Here is a 26,497-nt window from a genome sequence, read left to right on the forward strand (position 1 = left end):
CACCACATGAAGAAAAAGAGGCGACATAGTGTCACTCTACACAGTAACAGGACCGCCCCCCCAATTAAAACAGTATACTCAAAAAATAAAATAAATACATCACTGCAGTAATAATATCCCTTAATTAGCCCCTATGGTAATAATATTCCCCACCCTGGCCCCGTTTATCTCATTCCTGGCTCCAGCCATATGTTCTCGCATCCTGCCCTCATGAGTATCCATTCTACCCCATATGATCTCCCCATCCTGCCCCATCTGTCTCCATCGTATCCATCCTGCCCCATGATCCAATCCTGCCCCATGTCTTTCATTCTGCCCCGTGTCTCCAATCATGCCCTGTATCTACATTCTGCCCATGCCTCCAGTCCTGCCCTCAGTGTGTCCAGCAATCTACCCCAGTGTGTCCAGCATATTACCCCCAGTGTGTCCAGCAACCTGCCCCAGTATGTCCAGCATATTGCCCCAGTGTCCAGCAATCTGCCCCAGTGTGTCCAGCATTGCCTCCAGACAGTGTATCCAGCAATCTGCCCCAGTATGTCCGGCAATCTGCCCCAGTGTCCAGCAATCTGTCCCAGTATGTCCAGCATTGCCCCCAGACAGTGTGTCCAGGAATCTGCCCCAGTATGTCTGGCAATCTGCCCCAGTGTGTCCGGCAATCTGCCCCAGTGTGTCCGGCAATCTGCCCCAGTGTGTCCAGCATATTACCCCCGTGTGTCCAACAATCTGCCCCCAGTCTGTCCAGCGTTCTGCCCCCAGTCTGTCCAGCGTTCTGCCCCCAGTCTGTCCAGCGTTCTGCCCCCAGTCTGTCCAGCGTTCTGCCCCCAGTCTGTCCAGCGTTCTGCCCCCAGTCTGTCCAGCGTTCTGCCCCCAGTCTGTCCAGGGTTCTGCCCCCAGTCTGTCCAGCGTTCTGCCCCCAGTCTGTCCAGCGTTCTGCCCCCAGTCTGTCCAGCGTTCTGCCCCCAGTCTGTCCAGCGTTCTGTCCCAGTGTGTCTCCAGCAATCTGCCCCCAGTGGGTGTCCAGCATTCTGCCCCCCCCCCTCCAGTGTCCCCCACTGCTCCGGGGGCCGCTCTGGGGGCCCCCCGGCCGCCACCCTCCCACCCTCCTTGAAGACGATACTCACCCTGCTGCCTGCTCCAGCGATGGTCTCGGCGTCTGCTCTGCACTGCATCTTCTTCCTGCTTGTGCTTGTGCGGTCATGTGATACTGATTAAAGTCATGAATATGCGCATATTCATGGCCTTAATGAAGCGGTACCACGTGACCGCACAAGCAGGAAGAAGATGCAGTGCAGAGCAGACGCCGAGACCATCGCTGGAGCAGGGTGAGTATCGTCTTCAAGGAGGGTGGGTGGGGGGCGGCCAGGGGGGCCCCCGGAGCAGTGGGGGCCCCTGGAGCAGTGGGGGCCCTGCCAGCAGGTGTCAGTGCCTGGGCCCACCGGGGGATCCACCGATTCCCCGGTGGGCCAGTCCGAGCCTGGGCCTTCCTTGATTCGGTACAACCAACCAATTGTAAAGCTTTACAGAAGTCCTTAGGGGTTGCGAATCTTTATCGTAGGTTCATTAAGAACTCCTCAGCTCTGCTCAAACATCTTACTGATATATCCAAGAAGGGTACTTTCTCCTGGTCTACTGAGGCTGTTGACGCTTTTGCTGCCCTCAGATTACCTATCGCTCCTTGATATATATAGCGGAGTCGCTGTATTCTGTCTGTTCCTGGAGGCTGTAATCTATGACATTTCTCCGTCAAGTGACCCCCAGATCATTACAGTGGTCATAAGCGCACACACTTCTTGCATCATTCACAGTCATTTTAGGAAGGATGTATATCTCAGGTATGTCCGGCTCCAGGTAAGGTGGCTTTAGAGATTTAGAAAAAAAAATAAAAATCCACAAAATTTAAGAAAAATAACAAACGGATAATTTCTCTTCTTTACACTGAAATATAATAATAAAACTAGAATCCTATACATGAGACACTCCCTTCAAATACTAAACCTGGAAATTCTTAGTTTACTTCCTACACACATAATGATTTACTATTATAACAATGCATGCAAGATCAAGCTTTGCAGAATATTTTTTTTTAAAGAGGTTTTGTTCTGCTTTCCACATTTTATACATTATATGTAAAACCCTGTTTTCCATATTGACAAGATGTGACCCCATGCATTATTCTGCAGCTTTTTATCATGATTAAGATTTGTCTAAAAGCTTTTTATGTGGAGCTGTCAGGTTTAATAGATGGCAGTGCAACTGATCAGCAGATCTGACACCCACTGTCTCTTCCCGGTAATTGCATTGCATCACTATGTCAGTTCCAAACAGTTTTAATTTGCTTTTCTGTTTTGTTTTTTTTTTCTTTTGTGTAGACAAAGTTTGGCTCTAGAAATGAGTTTACAAAGAAATTCAAAATGTTCTATTCTAATATATTTACGTAAAAAACAAATGCATAAATATAAAAAGAAAAAAGTCAAATAACGGTATCAATAATAACAACAACAATTGTTGCCAGTAAAAAATGTAATCCATATATAACATATTAGTAATATTATAATATAATTAGCAATTGAATTAGTCCCTTTACAATAGGATGACTGTGAATGAAAATGGAGCCAACTTTTCTTTTCATTTTATTTATTCTTCTTCCTGCACCTTCTTCTTCCTTCATTTTTTATACTTATTCATCACCTTCTTTCTTTTTCTCCTCCTTCTTTCTTACATTCTAGCTCAGGTGGCTAAATACCACCTGAGTATTCAGGTGACATCCATGGCATTACTGTGGACGGCTTTTTTGTACTAGCACTGTTGCATTGCTACTGGTGAGTCTCCAGAGAAGCCTAGCTCAGCTTTATTGCTGGAGTATGCTCTATCATCACTTGTGTGCTATCTGACATACCCAGCGCTGCTATGTCGCTGAGCTCTGCTACATTGCTGCTTACAAATTTTGTGACCGCCCCAGTGCTTTTATCTCACTGGGCTTTGCTACATCACTACATGTATCTCTCCTGACATGATCAATTCTGCTGCACTGCTGGGCTCTGCTATAATTCTCAAGTCTACTACACTGTTATTGGGACTCTGCTTCCTTGGTCCACCTGCACTGAGTCTCTAGTCCCTAAAGTCACCAATTCCTTCAGCTGCCATACAGCCTTCATTGCTCCAACCGATTCTCCTCAAGCATTATTGTTATCCGTTAGTGCTGTCTTCCATCTGCTCTTCTGGACCAAGGGCTTTGGGGATGCACATCATCAGGTGAGAAATAACACTTCTCCTCTTACTCCTTCTATCTCTTCTCTTACTCCATCTGTTCCTACTTTTTCTCCTCCACTTCCTCCTTTTTCTATTCTATTACTCCTTCTTCTCCTTTTTCTTCTCTTCCTCCTTCTCCATCATCTTCTCCTCCTTTTGCTCCTCCCTCTTTTCCTCATCTTCCTTTTCATCTTTTTCATCCTTCTCATCATTTTGCTTTTCTTCTTCCTTCTTCTTCTTCTTCTCATTTGCACATGGAAACATGAAAAGCAATGGGATGAAACTGAAAGGGAGAAGATACAGATTAGATATTAGAAAAACACTTTTTGACAGTGAGGGTGATCAATGAGTGGAACAGGCTGCCACGAGAGGTGGTGAGTTCTACTTCAATGGAAGTCTTCACACAGAGGCTGGACAGACATCTGTCTGAGATGGTTTAGTGACTCCTGCATTGAGCAGGGGGTTGGACACGACGACCCTGGAGGTCCCTTCCAACTCCAACATTCTATGATTCTCTCTCTCATCTTCCTCTTTCTTCATCATATGACTTTAGACACGGCTGGGTGAACATCCCCATAATACCTTGCAGCAATTGCTTCACATGGTATAGCACAGGTAATTAGGAGGGATTATCATAGCTAGTATAAAAGACTGTAAAAAAATTACTTTCATAGCCAGTATAAAAGTCAAGGCAGGAAATGCAGAAGCCATTATGGGGTGAATCTGAACAGAGAGTGTACGTCACAGCTTGTAGTTCAGCCAGAGAAATAGTAAAAGTGAACTCATCCAAAGCAGTATACATTTTTCAAAAGTGTACCAGTTACCATGTAGTCAACGAAGCTGAAAAAATCCTCCCAACAAATACTCAGACAGAACTCTGAAACATGATAAGAAGAGACAGAGCCCCGTGCGCTGACACACACGATGCAGGTATAATGCCATGAAATGCTGTTTTATGCTAATTCTGTCAGTTTTTGTTTCCGCATACACCGGAGATTTCTATTACTTGTGTTTTTATACACAATCTGTATTTTGCCTTCTCGTTTAATATGTCTGTTCCTGTAGGACATGATTAATCCGCCGGCCTGTAATACATTATATTTATAGGCTTTATATGTAAACGTTATTGTGTTCCTTTTATAATATAATATAAAATCAAAGCGAGATTTACAAAATATCATCAGCAAGAGATTAAAGATGTCATCCAAAATGTAATCACCGCAGCTCAGTGGTCGCTGTGTGCTGCGGATATTGGGGATGCACAACTCATTTGCCAGCGTGGTCGAATAGAATATTATATAGAGCAAGGCCATAATCTCATTATATCAAAGATTACAAATATAACAAAAGGAGAAGAAGGGTTTCTTCTATCTCTGTTGTGTTTTGGGGTAGATACGGGAAGTGGATTCAGTAAAATGTCCAGGCTGGTTTATTAACCCCTTCATGTCATGCTCCGTATATGTACAACGTATGTCGGGTCTCCCCCTTTGATATGGGCTCCGGCGCTGAGACTACTTTTTTTCGGCACATGTCAGCTGACATGTGCCCCTAACAGCCGCGTGTGGAATCGTGATCCATCCGTACCTCTTGACATGTTAAATGCCGCTATCCTTCTCTGACAGTGGCATTAACATGCTCGTGCCTGAAGTGCGTCACAAACCCTGCCCATCGGCAACCATGTCACATGACCGCGGGTCGCCGATGGGTTGGCATAACAACTGGGGGCCTGCAGGATACTCCTGGTGTTGTCATGGCCAGATAGCTATGAGCGCCGCCCAGCGGTCGGCACTCACTGCAAGTGAGCATTTCTGCTACACAGAACAGAGCTGAATCCCTGCTCTGTGTAGTAAAAATTGATCGGATGATCGTACCTTCTCGTCTCCCATGGAGACTATTGAAGACAGTAAAAAGTTTTTAAAAAATGTAAAAAATATTTGAAAAATGAAAAAAATATAAAAGTTTAAATCACCCCCTATTCGCCCCATTCAAAATAAAACAATTAAAAACAATGCACATATTTAGTATCGCCGAATTCAGAATCTCCCGATTAGTGTTGAGTAGTGTTGAGCGATACCGTCCGATACTTGAAAGTATCGGTATCGGAAAGTATCGGCCGATACCGGCAAAGTATCGGATCCAATCCGATACCGATACCCGATACCAATACAAGTCAATGGGACTCATGTATCGGACGGTATTCCTGATGGTTCCCAGGGTCTGAAGGAGAGGAAACTCTCCTTCAGGCCCTGGGAACCATATTAATGTGTAAAAGAAAGAATTAAAATAAAAAATATTGCTATACTCACCTCTCCGACGCAGCCTGCACCTTACCGAGGGAAGCGGCAGCGTTCTTTGTTTAAAATTCGCGCTTTTCTTTCCTTTACAAGAAGTCCAGGCTTGTGATTGGTTGCGTGCCGCCCATGTGGCCGGGACGCAACCAATCACAGCAAGCCGTGACGTAATTTCAGGTCCTTCAGGATTTTAAAATTACGTTCCGGCGTTGTGATTGGTTGCGTCGCAGTCACATGGGCGACGCAACCAATCACAGCAAGCCGTGACGTAATTTCAGGTCCTTAAGGATTTTAAAATTACGTCCCGGCTTTGTGATTGGTTGCGTCGCAGTCACATGGGAGACGCAACCAATCACAAGCCGTGACGTCACGGGAGGCTGGACACGCGCGCATTTTAAAATGGGCGCGTGTCCAGCCTCCCGTGACGTCACGGCTTGTGATTGGTTGCGCCGCGGTCAACCAATCACAAGCCGGGAGGCTGGACACGCGCGCATTTTAAAATTTTAAAATGCGCGCGTGTCCAGCCTCCCGGCTTGTGATTGGTTGATCGCGACGCAACCAATCACAAGCCGGGACGTCACGGGAGGCTGGACACGCGCCCATTTTAAAATGCGCGCGTGTCCAGCCTCCCGTGACGTCACGGCTTGTGATTGGTTGCGTCTCCCATGTGACTGCGACGCAACCAATCACAAAGCCGGGACGTAATTTTAAAATCCTTAAGGACCTGAAATTACGTCACGGCTTGCTGTGATTGGTTGCGTCGCCCATGTGACTGCGACGCAACCAATCACAACGCCGGAACGCAATTTTAAAATCCTGAATGACCTGAAATTACGTCACGGCTTGCTGTGATTGGTTGCGTCCCGGCCACATGGGCGGCACGCAACCAATCACAAGCCTGGACTTCTTGTAAAGGAAAGAAAAGCGCGAATTTTAAACAAAGAACGCTGCCGCTTCCCTCGGTAAGGTGCAGGCTGCGTCGGAGAGGTGAGTATAGCAATATTTTTTATTTTAATTTTTTCTTTTACACATTTTTACATTAATGTTGTTTCGATACCGATACCCGATACTACAAAAATATCGGATCTCGGTATCGGAATTCCGATACAGCAAGTATCGGCCGATACCCGATACTTGCAGTATCGGAATGCTCAACACTAGTGTTGAGCGATACCGTCCGATACTTGAAAGTATCGGTATCGGAAAGTATCGGCCGATACCGGCAAAGTATCAGATCTAATCCGATACCGATACCCGATACCAATACAAGTCAATGGGACTCAAGTATTGGACGGTATCCCTGATGGTTCCCAGGGTCTGAAGGAGAGGAAACTCTCCTTCAGGCCCTGGGATCCATATCAATGTGTAAAATAAAGAATTAAAATAAAAAATATTGCTATACTCACCTCTCCGACGCAGCCTGGACCTCACCGAGGGAAGCGGCAGCGTTCTTTGCTTAAAATGCGCGCGTTTACTTCCTGCCGTGACGTCACGGCTTCTGATTGGTCGCGTGCCGCCCATGTGGCCGCGACGCGACCAATCACAGCAAGCCGTGACGTAATTTTCAGGTCCTCAATGCCTAATTCTAGGCATTCAGGATTTTAAAATTACGTTCCGGGTTGTGATTGGTCGCGTCGCGGTCACATGGGCGACGCGACCAATCACAAGCCGTGACGTCACGGGAGGCAGGAAACGCGCGCATTTTAAAATTACGTCACGGCTTGTGATTGGTTGCGTGCCGCCCATGTGACCGCGACGCGACCAATCACAGCAAGCCGTGACGTAATTTCAGGTCCTGAATGCAGAATTAAGCATTCAGGACCTGAAATTACGTCACGCCTTGCTGTGATTGGTCGCGTCGCGGTCACATGGGCGGCACGCAACCAATCACAAGCCGTGACGTAATTTTAAAATGCGCGTGTTTCCTGCCTCCCGTGACGTCACGGCTTGTGATTGGTCGCGTCGCCCATGTGACCGCGACGCGACCAATCACAACCCGGAACGTAATTTTAAAATCCTGAATGCCTAGAATTAGGCATTGAGGACCTGAAAATTACATCACGGCTTGCTGTGATTGGTCGCGTCGCGGCCACATGGGCGGCACGCGACCAATCAGAAGCCGTGACGTCACGGCAGGAAGTAAACGCGCGCATTTTAAGCAAAGAACGCTGCCGGTTCCCTCGGTGAGATCCAGGCTGCGTCGGAGAGGTGAGTATAGCAATATTTTTTATTTTAATTCTTTATTTTACACATTAATGTTGTTTCGATACCGATACCCGATACCACAAAAGTATCGGATCTCGGTATCGGAATTCCGATACCCGCAAGTATCGGCCGATACCCGATACTTGCGGTATCGGAATGCTCAACACTACTCCCGATCTATCAATATATACAAAGAATTAATCTGATCTGTAAACAACGTAACAAGAAAAAAAATAAAAACACCAGAATTACGTTTTTTCAGTCTCCAAAACTCTGCATTAAAATGCAATACCGGGAGATCAAAAAATAATATCTATGCCAAAATGGCATCAATAAAATGTCAGCTCGGCACACAAAAAATAAGCCCTCACCCAGCCTCAGATCCCAAAAAATGGAGATGCAGGTCTCGGCAAACAGAGCATTTTTTTTTAACAAACTTTGGATTTTTTTTTACCACTTAAATAAAAAAGAACCTATACAGGTTTGGTATCTGCAAACTCGTAATGACCTGGAGAATAATAAAGGCAGGTTAGTTTTAACATTTGGTGAAAATGGTAAAAAAAAAAATCACTTTTTTCAATTTCACTGCACTTAGAATTTTTTTTCAATTTCCAGTACATTATCTGGAAAATCAATTAAGTCGTTCAAAAGTACAATTTGTCCTGCAAAAAATAAGCCCTCACACAGCCATATTGATAGAAAAGTAAAAAAGTTATGGCTCTGGGAAGAAGGGGAGCAAAAAATAGAAACGCAAAAACTGAAAATGGCCTGTGGGTAAAGGGGTTAAGACTCCATAAACCGCTAAGGATAACAAAACAAAAACATCCATTTCCAGCACAAAGTGAAGACATAAAGTAAATAGTCCATACAATAGTCAGGTTCTTTCGCTGGGGTTAGTGTCCAGCTCATTAGTCCTTAGCAAAGGCAAACAACACTGGAGGTCTGCACTCCTCTACTCATAGAGACTGAATGACACAACTGATCTTTTTATCTTCCGTAACACGCCCTGGAGTGAGCGTATGTGAGCAGCCAGTCCCACCCATCTCTTTGACTGCTCCTATCCTGGCCCTGACACGCCCTATTAACCTCTCAGCACTATATATGCTGGAGCTGCCTTTTCGGGATTTACATCACCGAGGCTACCAACTTTGTTGATACATACCTCCCCTCAAGGACCTGTGCGAAGGCCATCTTACAGGGAAAACAAATTAATGAGATATAAATATGAATAGTAGACAGATAGATGATTGATAGAAAGAAGGATAGATAATAGATATTGAAAACAGATATATATTTATTCAAGAGGAATTGAATTCTACACTGTGTGCGCAATTATTAGTCAATTTGTATTTTTGATAATTAATTTCATTATTGAACATTTCCAGTGCTATTGGTCAATCCAAAATGTTAATAAACCTGAAACCTGAATATTTAAGAAACAAAAAACAATTTGTGGCTTTTCAGGGTCAGTTAAAACACTTTTTGGCCCATTTTGCCTGAGAAAAATAAGCTGCACCCCGATAAAGGGTGGGGCATACTCACTCTTCACCCCCCTCATTACACAAATACTGTACTCATCACATGATTCGCTTCATCCAATAAGCATTGAAGATTATAGAGCATGAAGTTGGACAATTTGCACAAAAATTATATCGTCAAAATACGGACTGCCAAATAATTTTGCACACAATGTAACAAAAATGTTACAAAAATTCGTATTCTCTGGAATATTCGTTGTTTTTTTTTCATTCATTCCATTCAAATTCAGCAAAATGGCATCCATCTGGCTAACTGTTTTTTGAATTGTAGCCAGCAAATTGTTTTAAAACAAAAATAATGCTCACCTCACCGCTCACCTTTCTAGCCACCTCCGCTGCTCACTCTGCCCAGTAGGTCTTCGACTTAGTCTTCACTCTTTGGTGCATTACCTTCCGACATCATGACCTTATGTGAGGCCTGATCAATGCAAAGGAGTGCCAAAGAGAGAAGGTAATGCTCACCTCACCGCTCACCTTTCTGGCCACCTCCGCTGCTCACTCTGCCCAGTAGGTCTTCGATTTAGTCTTCACTCTTTGGTGCATTGCCTTCTGACATCATGACCTTATGTGAGGCCTGATCAATGCAAAGGAGTGCCAAAGAGAGAAGGGAGCTAGCAAAGGACTGGGTTGTGAGGCGGTGAGACACGCAAGGGGTGATGTGAGTATGCTTTTTTTTCTCATTTTTAGCCAATTTACAGAAACAAAAGGAATCCGTCATTTTGCTGGATTCTAAAAACATTATTCCCCCCCCCCCCCTCCTTAAAATTCCAAATATAACAAATTAGAATTTTGGGGTGAAATTCATGCAGAATTTGATTTTGCTTCAAATAGATTTATTCATCCCAGGTTATCAATATCAAACCTCCACTGTTCTGCTGAATGAAGGGGCTGCATGAATTAGTATAGCTCTTTACTTTATATTGTGGTCGTGAATGTTCCTGCAAGCTCTCCGCCACACAATAGGAGATAGCTTGTAGTACCACTATACAGTATTATAAAAAAATGGGCATGTCTAAATTTTAGATATTAGGGTATGCTAAGGAAATCAAATAGGGTCTCCCAAAATGTGCATCAATCTGCTTTGGAACATTGCCCTTATCGGCTTTTGGTGTAACAGTGTTCCTGAACCAGTACCTTGGAAACCCTATATATTTCATGGGCCCTCTGCCAAATGCGCCTCATCTGCACAAGGCTCAAGAAACTGGGTACCACAAGAGGCACCAGAAAAGTTACTGAAACTTAGTACTGGGGGCAAAACCACTCTCTCCACTACCTATTCCAACTCCAATCTTTAGCACCCATGAGCCTCAGTGCCTGTATAATACCATGCTCTGTTCCTTGAGGAGGGTGTGGCTTCACTCTGCAGGAATCTAACCTTGCTGTGTCCTGCAGAGATTAGGTTCCCTGGCCTATCCCGTGCCAGCAGGATCTGTATTAGGCAGCTCCTCCCACCATTCCTTGCCTTAACTTTAGTTCCTAGCCTGATAGCATCTGTTTATGCATATCTCTGTATTCTGTCTCCCATTATTGACTCTGCCTGTTTACCTGCACTCTTTGACTTCTCAATCCCTGACTCCCGCTTTGTATTGTGAACCATGCTGTCTGCCCTGACCTCGGACCGCGTGACTACTCTTCTGTCTCGCCCTGCTGTAACTCTTACCTATGCCTCTGACCCTCCGGTCAGCTTCTGCATTCCTGGAGACTGCTCTGTAGTGCTATCTAGGGTCTATCGACAGCATCAGAGGCCCAGTGAAGACCCGGTAGACACTTAGTCATGTCCCTCCAGAGTATACTCTTCCCATAGCGCATTGGGTCCACACCCACCAGAGTTACACTGTCCCATAGATGGAAATGATAAGCTGGTCCCCAATTGGCCATATGTAAAGAGGTTGACTTGTAAATTTAAAACTAAGCCAAAACTGTAAACTCACAAATAAAATGTTAAAAAAATGAATTTTTCCATAGTAGGCTGTCATCTTCCATCTTTGCTTATAAAGTAAATAACACTATAAAAAGAAATGTTTTATGGCCAGAACATTTGGCAGTTTTTCCCAAAGACAGAAAATTCAGCGCAGTTATTGATGTCGTAAAATATAAAATTGTGGAATCTATTTTTACTCGCATTTTTAGCAACTTGAACGAGAATTCAATTTACAGACGCCCTTGTGCAAAATATTTATCACTGTCCAACAGGGTTTAATTTACCTTTAGTGCTTCTTGTGAGCAGCTGATAACTTAGCAGCTACTTATTGACTTATAATTCCCGGCCAGCACTGGGCTTCAATTTTTGAAGAACATAAAGACGTCCTTAACCGAAATATCATGTTTATTATGAAAAGTGCTGGGGATGCATTTTAGAGCACTGAAAGTTCTTCTAGGCTTGAACGGAGCTGAGCACATTCATCCTTTATGTGTCCTTCTGGAGTTTACTTTTCAAACACTTGGGGTCAAATCAAAGCTTTGGATGGATCAGTCAGGGAGTGGAATGTTATATTTATTTTTTTTTAAGTTTTTAAACAATTTATTTTTGGTTCAAATATTTATTTATATTTTTGATTCATGTTTCTGTATGAGAGATTTATGTTTTTTTGCCTTATTTAAAGAGGATATTTTTTTCTCTTAGCTGGGCTGTTCCACTTTTAATAGAAAGAAGATCCAGCTCGACGAGGTAGTGAAAAACAATGTCTTGGTACTTTATTCACTTCATATCAAAATAGAGGATAAAAACATCAGCACAATGTGATTAAAAACAATATCTACGCGTTTCTGGTGACAGAGCACCCTTAATCATGATATCTATTGTACAGCCTGTCCCATGCTTTTTATATTAGCATCCGGTAGGCACATCGGTGCTATGGCTAATTGAGAAGGTAATCTAACAAAGTAAAAACACATGACAGTGTATGCAGGCTGCAATTAGCCGCACAAAACAGAGAAGAGAAAAAAACAAAACAAAAGACAAGCAAAAAACATATATACTTTGGCTATGTGGAACAAGAAATGTAAAATATTACATATATGATTGCACAATTCTTAGAAAAAATAATTATTTACAAATGAGATATGCAAAATTACATTAAATACAAAAATAGCTTTCAAAAGAATTATTATATTCCAGACTCTTCATGAAATAGCTGAAAAAGCAGAATTAGAACAATATCAAAATGGAAAGCCTGGTGAAATAGTTTGTCTACATTCTCCATAATAATCATTCGAAAGTGTGTCATGGCATATGAGACAGAGAAGCAGACATAATCTTGAACGATATCAAGAATCAGGAACCTAAGAAAATATATAAATAATAAAAATATGAAATGATTAGTAATCAAATAATAATTGCTAGAAAAATATATTATAGAAATTCAATAAAGATATTACAATGAATAATATGGAAGGTGATAAAATGGTGTACTGAATATAGAACTTATGAATTGCGGTAAGGACATCTAATTACAAAAGTCCATCATGAAGACGATGGAGCAGCGGTCAAATGCGCAAAAGAGAGGAAGGCATCGCGGTTGTGTAAGTCCAGCAGCGTGGCACCGGATCATCCCAGGTTAGTTCGAGCACCAGAGGGGTGCTGATACATAACATTGAGGAGCATTATTTATATGGTTCACCACAAGAGCACACAGATTATGGATAAAAGCTTAAAAATACGAATGCAACCAAATAAATAAACCTAAGATAGTGCGTGCTGTAATAGCACCTAGCTGCATATATTTTTTAGGGGGATCTCAAAAGGGTAAAAAATATATATTTTGAGGGCAATATCACTAATAAAAAAGCATGATATCCTTTCTCTTATTGAGGCCGTGCGGTGTTCTAGTTCCCAATTTGAAGATCCACCAGGTCTCTCTATTTCTGAGAGTCACCTCAATGTCCCCTCCTCTAAAAGGTCTGTGTGTTTTCTCAATTGCATAAACCTTTAGTGAATCAAGATTAGATTGGTGTTGGTTAATGAAGTGTTGTGACACTTGTGACATATTTCTATGAATATTGACATTTTCCACGTCATAAATATGCTCACGGATTCTTGTTTTGAGTGGACGTATAGTACTCCCGACATACTTGAGATGGCAGGTTGTACATTCCATAATGTAAACTACATTATTGGTGTTGCAATTCAGGAATGTTTTGATATTATACGTTTTCTGATTATTTGCGTCCATAAAATCGGAGCATTTCTGTGTAAATTTGCAAATTTTACAGACTGAGGCACCGCATTTGTGAAAGCCCTTAATATTAAGCCAGTTGGAAGGCTGGGCATGGGATGTATTTAAAGAGCTGGGTGATAGACTATAACCTAAAGATGGTGCTTTTCTTGACACAATTCTACATCCATATTTTAGTATGGCCGCAATGTCAGGATCTTCCCTTAAAATAGTTAAGTTGTTTCTGATTAATTTGCTAATAGAAGCAAATTGGTTACTATATTGGAAGACCACAGTGATGGGATTAGTGGAACATGTTTTTTTATTCTGTTTGGGTTTAAAGCGGGGTTTTTTGTCGACTATTTTTTCTGCCCTTTGTAAATACCCTTTGCTGTAACCTCTCTATTTGAGTCTTACTTTAATGTCCTCAACCTCTCTGGAGTAATCCTCCTGTGTGCTACAGTTACGTTTTGCTCTAACCATTTCACCTACAGGTATACTTTTAATTGTGTGTTTGGGGTGATGGCTATTTGCCCGCAATATTGTGTTTCCTGCTGTGGTTTTTCTGAAGGTTGATGTCACTACAGGAATATCACTTAGGCCTTTGAGTTTTAAATCCAAAAACTCTATGCATGTGTGTTCCTGACGGGCAGTAAAACTGAGATTGAAGGGGTTGCTATTGAAATAATCAATTAAATTCTGCATGGTAGATACATTGAAGTTCCAAATCATAATGATATCATCGATGTATCTACCGTACCAAAATATATAGTCCCTAAATGGGTTCTCAGTATTATAGATATAAGCTGTTCCACTTTTAGCCTATATGGCACAAACTAAAATGTTGCCATTTGGCTAATAGATTCTATATATAATACAGCCGACTCGTAGGTATGAGTCTGCCTTCCCCGCACCTTAAATCATCCCAAATAAAAAGTGCAACAAAAAGACAACGTGTAAAATAATTTTTATTAAAGATATAATGAGGTAAAAAAATTAATTATACACAAAATATAGCTGATAAACATTTGAGCAAAATATAATGGTATGAAAAGGACACCAACCAAAATATACAAAATAGATTATTAACCCCCACACTCATATGACATATGCCAGCACTCCTCGATATTTGCACAAAAATGAATAAAATATAGCGGTGCAAAATTACTACAAATATAGTGCAAAATTATAAAAAATTGTGCAACAATGGGATAAAAAAACATAAAAATTGTTCAAAAATTTTTTTTTATATATATATGTGATTCAAATTATATGATTATAACCAATCCAAAAAAATAAAACAATAGTGCGAACTAATATTGCACAATATAAAAGTTACATTGCACTTGACCCAAAATATATAAATGCAAATGGTGCAAAAATACGATTATAAAGTGCTTTTATAAAAAGACAAAGTGGATTGCCAACATATACCAATATTGCACAAAATTTAATGACTTACTATATAATAAATATGATAATGCAACTTGTGCTATAAATATAAAGTGCATAAAAATAAGGTGCAAATAAAGTGCAAAAAATGCCAGTACCACTGAACCACTACCATATACTAATATTGCACAAAGTAAATGATATATCGCACTTCAGTCCAAAGAATTATATAGTGCAACTAGTGCTATAATGGGACGGTGCCACAACAGGACAACAAAGTGCAAAGAGTGCCAATACTGAATAGACCGCTAACATATAATCACAGCAGCATGGGTGAAATAAGTAAAATCTAATAACATCAGAGGCTCCACATACCTACATGTGCTCAGACTCTACGCACGTTTCAGCGATTGCCTTCTTCCAGGGGCGTATACAATGACTCAAAAGGGTGAGTTTATATAGGATCCTAATTATCCCTGAGTTATCCAAGCTAAGCGGCATATGCCGGCGCATGCGCGGCCGCCCAGTCAATGGCCTCATCCACCCGGCGTCACCCCAGCAACGAGCACATCGCTCAAACCCTGCCCACGTATGTCACGTGATAGGGGAAGGCGGGGAACATGTCACCAGGGAGAAAAGACACCGAGATGAATAAGACCACAAAGCAGGGAAAACCGCGCATGCGCACCACCGCCAAGCTGGAACTCAGGATCGCAAAGTACCATGATATATTATATTAAAATTCAGCAAAATAACTCACATTAAAGAAACTATAATTGCACTGTGCACCAGATATACACTCACTGGCCACTTTATTAGGTACACCATGCTAGTAACGGGTTGGACCCCCTTTTGCCTTCAGAACTGCCTCAATTCTTCGTGGCATAGATTCAACAAGGTGCTGGAAGCATTCCTCAGAGATTTTGGTCCATATTGACATGATGGCATCACACAGTTGCCGCAGATTTGTCGGCTGCACATCCCAAAGATGCTCCATACAAGTCAGGATGGATCCATGCTTTCATGTTGTTTACGCCAAATTCTGACCCTACCATCCGAATGTCGCATCAGAAATCGAGACTCATCAGACCAAGCAACGTTTTTCCAATCTTCTACTGTCCAATTTCGATGAGCTTGTACAAATTGTAGCCTCAGTTTCCTGTTCTTAGCTGAAAGGAGTGGTACCCGGTGTGGTCTTCTGCTGCTGTAGCCCATCTGCCTCAAAGTTCGACGCACTGTGCGTTCAGAGATGCTCTTAGGCCTACCTTGGTTGTAACGGGTGGCGATTTGAGTCACTGTTGCCTTTCTATCAGCTCGAACCAGTCTGCCCATTCTCCTCTGACCTCTGGCATCAACAAGGCATTTCCGCCCACAGAACTGCCGCTCACTGGATTTTTTTTCTTTTTCGGACCATTCTCTGTAAACCCTAGAGATGGTTGTGCGTGAAAATCCCAGTAGATCAGCAGTTTCTGAAATACTCAGACCAGCCCTTCGGGCACCAACAACCGTGCCACGTTCAAAGGCACTCAAATCACCTTTCTTCCCCATACTGATGCTCGGTTTGAACTGCAGGAGATTGTCTTGACCATGTCTACATGCCTAAATGCACTGAGTTGCCGCCATGTGATTGGCTGATTAGAAATTAAGTGTTAACAAGAAGTTGGACAGGTGTACCTAATAAAGTGGCCAGTGAGTGTATATGAATAATTAGAAAAAGTAGTTATCAATATATATAAACAATTAATACATAAAGACGCATATAAATAATGAAATAATAAATAATGCTAATAAACATATACATATACTCATAATGAAACAAAGCTCATACAATTTAATATTACAATATTATCCATAAATATACAGTACAATAATACGATCAATCAATTACATAACAGTCTATAAATATCAAATCCCAAAAAATGATACATCATCCAATGATATTCCAGATCTTCACTCCAATAGTTCCAAGAAATTGTTCATTAATAAATACATCAGACCAATGCATTATATAAGACATGACTGAAAATAATTAATAAAAAGAATTAAGAAAAAGAATTAATGTGAGCATAATAAAGACAATGCATATTATTTAAAAATATATAAATATATAAATATATAAAAATATAAAAACATGTAATAAAAGAATTTATAACATAATTAAAAGATGATCAGAGAAATGACGAATAACTCAAAGCCTCATTGAGACCCATCTATTCTCCTTCTGGGCAAGTCTATGACTAACATTACCCCCACGCAAATCAGTAATAATCCTATCTATACCAATCACACGAAGACCAGTTGGATCACATCCATGACGGATCTTGAAATGTCTTGGTAACGTTTTCAAATGTTCAACAATTGTTTCTTTCTCAGCTGCTTTAATTTCTCTTACGTGTTCACGCACACGTATTTTCAATGGTCTAGTTGTGAGCCCAATATAAATTTTAGAACACGGACATGTTGCATGGTAAATTACCGCTTTTGTATTACATGTGATTGTCTGGGTAATTTGATAAGATTTGTTATCTGAACCAACAAAACCAGTAGCACAATCAACATTAGAGCATGCAATACAATTCCCGCATGGGGCACAACCCCATTTCTCAATGGGTTTTGAAATGAGAGTGGGAAATAGCAGCGACTGATTGATAGGATAGAAACTCTTTGTAAGATGATCCTTTAAATTGCATGCACGACATGCCGTAACACATGGTCGTTCAGGTACGTATTGTTTTAAAATAGGGTCACTCGTGAGTATAGACCAGTGTTTAGAAAGAATATCACGCATCAGCTCCAAATGGGAGTGATATTCTGTAATCAGCCTAACTTTAACTTCTTTCTGGGGCATACTAGTGGAGAAAATAAAATTTTCCCGTTCTGTTTTTAAGGCCCGAAAATAGGCTTTCTTCACACATCTATGGCTATATCCACGATCCAAAAATCTTTGCTTCATTTCATCTGCCCTTATCGTAAAATCCTTAAAAGATGAACACACCCGTCTTAGCCTTAAAAATTGCCCAACAGGTATAGCATTAATAACATGTCTCGGATGTGAAGAGGAGGCATGCAATACTGAATTTACAGCCGTTTTTTGTGAAATAAATCCGTCTGTAACACCCCAAAATTGTCACGCTTAATAGTTATATCCAAAAAATCCACAGCATTGATATCAGAATGGCATGTCAATTTTATGTTGAGTTGATTTGTATTTAAAACCTCAATAAAATCTAAAAGTTCAACCGAAGTGCCACGCCAGATAAAAAATATATCGTCGATAAAACGGGTCCGAAAAACCACCCGATCCATGGCATCGGTAGAAATCAGCTCCCTCTCCCACAGCCCCAGGAACAGATTAGCGTAAGAGGGTGCACAAGCTGCACCCATAGCTGTTCCCTGGAGCTGCAGGAAGAAGGAGCCATTAAAGGTAAAAAAATTGTGTGTTAAAACAAATTTTAAAAACAGAATGATAAAATCTATTTCCTCAACTTTAAAATTCAACATGCTTAAAAAATATCTTGATGCCTTGAGACCGTCCTCGTGTTTTATACTTGTATATAGTGCCTCGACGTCACAAGTGACAAGTAGCATATCGTCATCAATCACCATAGATTCGATTTTTCGAAGGAGATCTATGGTATCGCACAAATATGACGGCAAAGTTTTAACAAGTGGTTTAAGATGTGAATCAATATACCGACAAACATTCTCAGTCAAGGCTCCAACACCAGATATAATAGGCCTACCTGGGCGGCATAAAGGATCTTTATGGATCTTCGGTAATAAATATATAGTGGATATAGATGGCTCTTTAGTATTAAGCAAATCCTGTATTTCTTTAGTAATGAGATTTGATTCCCTTGCATTCTGTAAGAGTACCTCAAGTTGTGATCTATTGGATAAGAGGGGGTTAAATGTTAACTTTTTATAACATTGACGATCTCTCAACAACCGATTCATTTCTTGCTCGTACATCACACATGGCCAAACCACAATGTTCCCCTCCTTCTTTTAAGGCCATTGAGAGCTATGCATTCTTCTCTCGTCAAATTATCTGAATGGATACTAGAAGGAATTTTAGCAAGTTCCTCAGAGACTGTACGGACAAAAACGTCAACACTCGGACATACAGAAAGTGCAGGAAATCTCTGAGACTTCTGTTTAAGAGTCACAGGAACCTTACCCAAGGGTGTTGCATCATGCTCCTCTTGCAGTTGTTCAAGTATACCAAGTACCTCTTGATCATCAAGTCTAGGTGGATCTTGCTGTTTTTCCTTGTTATGAAACCATTTCTTGAAAATCAAAGATCTAGCAAATATATTAAGATCTTTTACGGCTGTAAAATGATCAAAACGAGAGGCAGGTGAGAATGACAATCCTTTAGATAATAAAGAAATCTCGCCTTCAGAAAAAATTTCTTCCGACAGATTAATCACCTTGGGTGTATTGGTGTTATCATCCACAGTAGCCTGCCGTTTGTTATAGCCGGGTTTTCTATCCCATTTCCTCTTTTGTTTGCCAAATCGAGTAACCATCATGGATGAATCAGATAATTCGCCAGAAGAGGAGACTGATGAAACTGAGATTGATCTCTCACCATGAGAGTTCACATTTGAACGTTTCCATCTATAGACTCTCTTTTTCTTATAATCATGAGTGTCCCTAGATAATTTCTTAGAATGGGTATCCCGTATCTGTGCCTCCCCGCACCTTGTATATTGGCTTCTGAATTAGTCACAGACTTTGTGCTTCAACAAATCCCCTCGGTTCTACAGTTTAGTCCCCAACTAGGACAGGAAACTCCCCAAGTTTGAGATGCACCTTGTGATGAAGTAAACATGGGGTAGGGGCATATTTCATCATGAAGATTTCTGAGAAGTGAAACTCAGTCCTCCCCTCACATGCCACCTATGAGCCACTATGCTATCATAGGTCACCAGGACTTTCACATTACCCAAATAGACGACCCCAAGCTTCCTACACTGATGAATGCACAATACAATACACCCATTCTTCCCAAAATCGCATACAAGATTTCTCCAGCGCATCACCCATACTCTGGAACTCTCTACCACAACATATCAGACTCTAGCCTACCATGGAAACCTTCAAAAAGAACCTGAAGACCCACCTCTTCCGACAAGCCTACAACCTGCAGTAACCACCGATCGACCAAGCCACTGCACGACCAGCTCTATCCTCACTGACTGTATCCTCACCCATCCCTTGTAGATTGTGAGCCCTCGCAGGCAGGGTCCTCTCTCCTCCTGTACCAGCTGTGACTTGTATTGTTTAAAATTACTGTACTTGTTTTTATTATGTATATCCCTCCTCACATGTAAAGTGCCATGGAATAAATGGCGCTATAAAAAAAAATATTAATTATTATGATAATAATGCGTTCGGTGCGTTTTTTGTGCGTTTTTTCCCAAATGCATAGAACGCAGAAAATCCGCAAGATTAACCCCTCTGTGACCTTAGACGTACTATCCCGTCGAGGTGACCTGGGCCTATCTGACCCTCGACGGGATAGTACGTCATAGCCGATCGGCCGCGCTCACAGGGGGAGCGCGGCCGATCGCGGCCAGGTGTCAGCTGCATATCGCAGCTGACATCCGGCACTATGTGCCAGGAGCGGTCACGGATCCAAAATGGCCGCGGGGCTGCATCCGGGTCCTGCAGGGATCACTTCCGGGTGCAGAGCAGGCTGCAGATGAAAGCTGCAGCCTGCACTGCTGGAAATAAGATCGCCGATTTGACAGAGTGCTGTGCAAGCTGTCAAATGGGCGATCTGTGATGTCCCCCCCTGGGACAAAGTAAAAAAAAAAATTTCCATATGTGCAAAAAAAAAAGAAAAAAAATTCCTAAATAAAGAAAAAAAAAATATTATTCCCATAAATACATTCCTTTATCTAAATAAAAAAAAAAATCAAACAATAAAAGTACACATATTTAGTATCACTGCGTCCGTAACGACCCCACCTATAAAACTATATCACTAGTTAACCCCTTCAGTGAACACCGTAAAAAAAAACAAAAAACGAGGCAAAAAACAACGCTTTATTCTCATACTGCCAAACAAAAAGTGGAATAACACGCGATCAAAAAGACAGATATAAATATCCATGGTACCACTGAAAACATCATCTTGTCCCGCAAAAAACGAGCCGCCATACAGCATAATCAGCAAAAAAATAAAAAAGTTATAGTCCTCAGAATAAAGCGATGCCAAAATAATTATTTTTTCTATAAAATAGTTTATATCGTATAAAAGCGCCAAAAAATAAAAAAATGATATAAATGAGATATCGCTGTAATCGTACTGACCCGAAGAATAAAACTGCTTTATCAATTTTACCAAACGCGGAACGGTATAAACTCCTAACCCAAAAGAAATTCATGAATAGCTGGTTTTTGGTCATTCTGCCTCACAAAAATCGGAATAAAAAGCGATCAAAAAAATCTCCCATGCCCACACATGTTACCAATAAAAACGTCAACTCGTCCCGCAAAAAACAAGACCTCACATGACTCTGTGGACTCAAATATGGAAAAATTATAGCTCTCAAAATGTGGTAAGGCAAAAAATACTTTTAGCAATAAAAAGCGTCTTTCAGTGTGTGACGGCTGCCAATCATAAAAATCCGCTTAAAAACCCGCTATAAAAGTAAATCAAACCCCCTTCATCACCCCCTTAGTTAGCGAAAAATAAAAAAATTTAAAAAATGTATTTATTTCCATTTTCCCGTTAGGGTTAGGGCTAGGGTTAGGGTTAGGGTTAGGGCTAGAGTTAGGGCTAGGGTTAGGGCTAGGGTTAGGGCTAGAGTTAGGGTTAGGGCTAGGGTTAGGGCTAGGGTTAGGGTTGGGGCTAGGGTTGGGGCTAGGGTTAAGGCTAGTTAGGGTTGGGGCTAAAGTTAGGTTTAGGGTTGAGGCTAAAGTTAGGGTTAGGGTTTGAATTATATTTACGGTTGGTATTAGGGTTGGGATTAGAGTTAGGGGTGTGTCAGGGTTAGGGGTGTGGTTAGGGTTACCGTTGGGATTAGGGTTAGGGGTGTGTTTGGATTAGGGTTTCAGTTATAATTGGGGGTTTCCACTGTTTAGGCACATCAGGGGCTCTCCAAACGCGACATGGCGTCCGATCTCAATTTCAGCCAATTCTGCGTTGAAAAAGTAAAACAGTGTTTCTTCACTTCCGAGCTCTCTCGTGCGCCCAAACAAGGGTTTACCCCAACATATGGGGTATCAGCGTACTCGGAACACATTGGAGAACAACTTTTGGGGTCCAATTTCTCCTGTTACCCTTGGGAAAATACAAAACTTTGGGCTAAAAATAATTTTTGTGGAAAAAAAAATATTTTTTATTTGCATGGCTCTGCGTTATAAACTGTAGTGAAACACTTGGGGGTTCAAAGCTCTCACAACACATCTAGATGAGTTTCTTAGGGGGTCTACTTTCAAAAATGGTGTCACTTGTGGGGGGTTTCTACTGTTTAGGTACATTAGGGGCTCTGCAAACGCAATGTGACGCCTGCAGACCATTCCATCTAAGTCTGCATTCCAAATGGCGCTCCTTCCCTTCCGAGCCCTCCCATGCGCCCAAACAGTGATCCCCCCACATATGGGGTATCAGCGTACTCAAGACAAATTGGACAACAACTTTTGAGGTCCAATTTTGCCTGTTACCCTTGGGAAAATACAAAACTGGGGGCTAAAAAATAATTTTTTGGGGAAAGTTTATTTTTATTATTTTCACGGCTCTGCGTTATAAACTGTAGTGAAACACTTGGGAGTTAAAAGTTCTCACAACACAACTAGATAAGTTCCTTGGGGGGTCTAGTTACCAATATTAGGTCACTTGTGGGGGTTTCTACTGTTTAGGTACATTAGGGGCTCTGCAAACGCAATGTGACGCCTGCAGACCAATCCATCTACGTCTGCATTCCAAATGATGCTCCTTCCCTTCCGAGCTCTGCCATGCGTTCAAACGGTGGTTCCCCCCACATATCAGGTATCAGCGTACTCAGAACAAATTGGACAACAATATTTAGGGTCCAATTTCTCCTGTTACCCTTGGAAAAATACAAAACTGGGGGCTAAAAAATAATTTTTGTGGAAAAAAAAATATTTTTTATTTGCACGTCTCTGCGTTATAAACTGTAGTGAAACACTTGGGGGTTCAAAGCTCTCACAACACATCTAGATGAGTTCCTTAGGTGGTCTACTTTCCAAAATGGTGTCACTTGTGGGGTTTTTACTGTTTAGGTACATTAGGGGCTCTACAAACGCAATGTGACGCCTGCAGGCCATTCCATCTAAGTCTGCATTCCAAATGACGCTCCATCCCTTCCGAGCCCTCCCATGCGCCCAAACGGTGGTTCCCCCCCCACATATGGGGTATCAGCGTACTCAGGACAAATTGGACAACAACTTTTGGGGTCCAATTTCTCCTGTTACTCTCGGGAAAATACAAAACTGGGGGCTAAAAAATAATTTTTGTGGTAAAAAAGTTTTGTTTTATTTTTACGGCTCTGCATTATAAACTTCTGTGAAGCACTTGGTGGGTCAAAGTGCTCCCCACACCTCTAGATAAGTTCCTTAGGGGGTCTACTTTCCAAAATGGTGTCACTTGTTGGGGGGTTTCAATGTTTAGGCACATCAGTGGCTCTCCAAACGCAACATGGCGTCCCATCTCAATTCCTGTCAATTTTGCAGTGAAAAGTCACACGGCATTCCTTCCCTTCCGAGCTCTCCCATGCGCCCAAACAGTGGTTTACCCCCACATATGGGGTATCAGCGTACTCAGGACAAATTGTACAACAACTTTTGGGGTCCAATTTCTTCCCTTACCCTTGGGAAAATAAAAAATTGGGGGCAAAAAGATAATTTTTGTGAAAAAATATGATTTTTTATTTTTACTGTTCTGCATTATAAACTTCTGTAAAGCACTTGGTGGGTCAAAGTGCTCACCACACCTCTAGATAAGTTCCTTAGGGGGTCTACTTTCCAAAATGGTGTCACTTGTGGGGGGTTTCAATGTTTAGGCACATCAGTGGCTCTCCAAACGCAACATGGCGTCCCATCATTTCCAGTCAATTTTGCATTGAAAAGTCAAATGGCGCTCCTTCGCTTCCAAGCTCTGTCATGCGCCCAAACAGTGGTTTACCCCCACATATGGGGTATCTACGCACTCAGGACAAATTGTAAAACATCGTTGGGGGTCCATTTTCTCCCGTTACCCTTGGTAAAATAAAACAAATTGGAGCTGACGTAAATTTTGTGTGAAAAAAAGTTAAATGTTCATTTTTATTTAAACATTCCAAAAATTCCTGTGAAACACCTGAAGGGTTAATAAACTTCTTGAATGTGGTTTTGAGTACCTTGAGGGGTGCAGTTTTTAGAATGGTGTCACACTTGGGTATTTTCTATCATATAGACCCCTCAAAATGACTTCAAATGAGATGTGGTCCCTAATAAAAAATGGTGTTGTAAAAATGAGAAATTGCTGGTCAACTTTTAACCCTTACAACTCCCTACTAAAAAAAAAATTTGGTTCCAAAATTATGCTGATGTAAAGTAGACATGTGGGAAATGTTACTTATTAAGTATTTTGTGTAACATATCACTGTGGTTTAATTGCATAAAAATTCAAAGTTGGAAAATTGCAAAATATTCACAATTTTCGCCACATTTCCGTTTTTTTCACAAATAAGCGCAGGTAATATCAAATAAATTTTACCACTATCATGAAGTACAATATGTCACGAGAAAACATTGTCAGAATTACCAGGATCCGTTGAAGCGTTCCAGAGTTATAACCTCATAAAGGGACAGTGGTCAGAATTGTAAAAATTGGCCTGGTCATTAACGTGCAAACCACCCTTGGGGGTAAAGGGGTTAATGAACATGATACTTTTTTTTACCACGATGCGTTTTTTTCGCAGAAAAAAACGCATCAATGTGCACAAAACATGCAGAATGCATTCTAAATGATAGAATGCATAATGTATGCATTTTTAATGAGTTTTTATAGCGTTTTTAGAGTGAAAAAACCTGAACGTGTGCACATGTGTACACTTCTGCCCATACAGGGGGCTAATCACAGGGAGGGGAAAAGGAGCCACATGTTTAGTCAGAGAGGGGAGAGTGATTGCGAAGGGAGAAGATCGAGGTTGGCGTCCTGGAGGACATGGATTGATGGCCTATGAAGTTTGGAGGTCGGTTGTTGACTGTACGGGTATCCATTAGCTACGGTCGTGATATCCATCATGTGGAGGAAATAGGCTGTGAATGCACACTATAAGGGCCACCAAAGATGGGAGACAGTGGGTATCATCTGGTACAGGGGCAGTGGAACAATTCCAGGTTGGGAACTTCTGAACTGAGGACATTGAATTTTGGCAGTCTACCTGGATTTGTTGTACAACCATTGACATAAGGAATGAAGAATAGTTGAATCGTTAACCTGCCTAGGGGATTATTACAACCCACAACATTAGATCTTCACACAGACCTATTCCCAAACAGGTCCTATTTTTGAACAGAAAAGTAGATATAACAATGGACCTGTTGTAAGGGGATTGTCCCATTGGGATTAAACATGTCTATTTGCCTTAGTTTAAACTATGGATATCATAAAGGAAGTGATCACCCTGTCCAGACCTCTCATCAAAAGAACAGAGACTTCTGCTTTGGCTGGCACACTAAAACCGTCTATGTGGATGGTCTTGGACAACCGCCATTTTTGCCCTCACTTTCACCTGAGGACCGGAGGGGGTCATGGTCATGTATATGCTTCCTTCTCGTTCCTTGAAGAGTGGAGTTTGCCACAACCATTGGACCTGTTCCTTTTTTGCTAGTTATGTTGTATCTATGGAGATTTTATAAATGTTCCGACCAGGAATAGTGAAGGGATATGAGGCCTGTCCACCATCCTGAGGGGACATGGGGATCCAAAGATGAGTGGACATGAGCTCTCAGAATACCTAGGACTCTATGAACAAGAGATGCTCAAGAAAGATGTATGTTTTTATCTGACCTTCGTGAATTGGTAGCTTTTGATAGAACATAGTAATAAAGCACACCTAGAGATTGGAAGAATGTCAGAAACCTGTCCTACCTCTCTCCAGTCAGCAGGCAACTAAGTGGATCACAATGGGAACTGTCATCCTGTTCTCACTCGTACCATTATGTCACAATTTCTTCATCACACCTGCTTCCACTTTTCCCAGTTATAAAGACATGAAAAAAAGTACCTAAAACAAAGTCAATGCACGGCGGCCATGTGCATCAAAGTATATTTCCAAAGCATAAAAAATAACTTCACGAGAATTGAATGAGAATCCGCTGGAATAGGAAGGCCACATGGAAGTCGAGGACTTTTACAGATGTTGATGGAAATGAAGATGCTGACAATGTGTCAAAATGTACCCTGCCCCCTCTGGATTTTCTCAAAGTTAGTGTGTATGGTGGGCGTTACATTGCTTCAGAATGTGAGAATATGTCAGGAGACGGAAATGGAAATGCTCATTTACTTCTATATCTAGTTCCAAAGTCCAAAGAAATAAGATTTTATATCATGTTAAGAGAAGAAAGAACTGTATCTTAATGCAAGAAAATATTTGGGATTAAGTATTTGCTCTTATTTTTTTATTGCAAAAGTAAAATTTGAATA

Source organism: Ranitomeya variabilis, chromosome 6, assembly GCF_051348905.1.
Source record: "Ranitomeya variabilis isolate aRanVar5 chromosome 6, aRanVar5.hap1, whole genome shotgun sequence".
Classification (NCBI taxonomy): Eukaryota; Metazoa; Chordata; class Amphibia; order Anura; family Dendrobatidae; genus Ranitomeya; species Ranitomeya variabilis.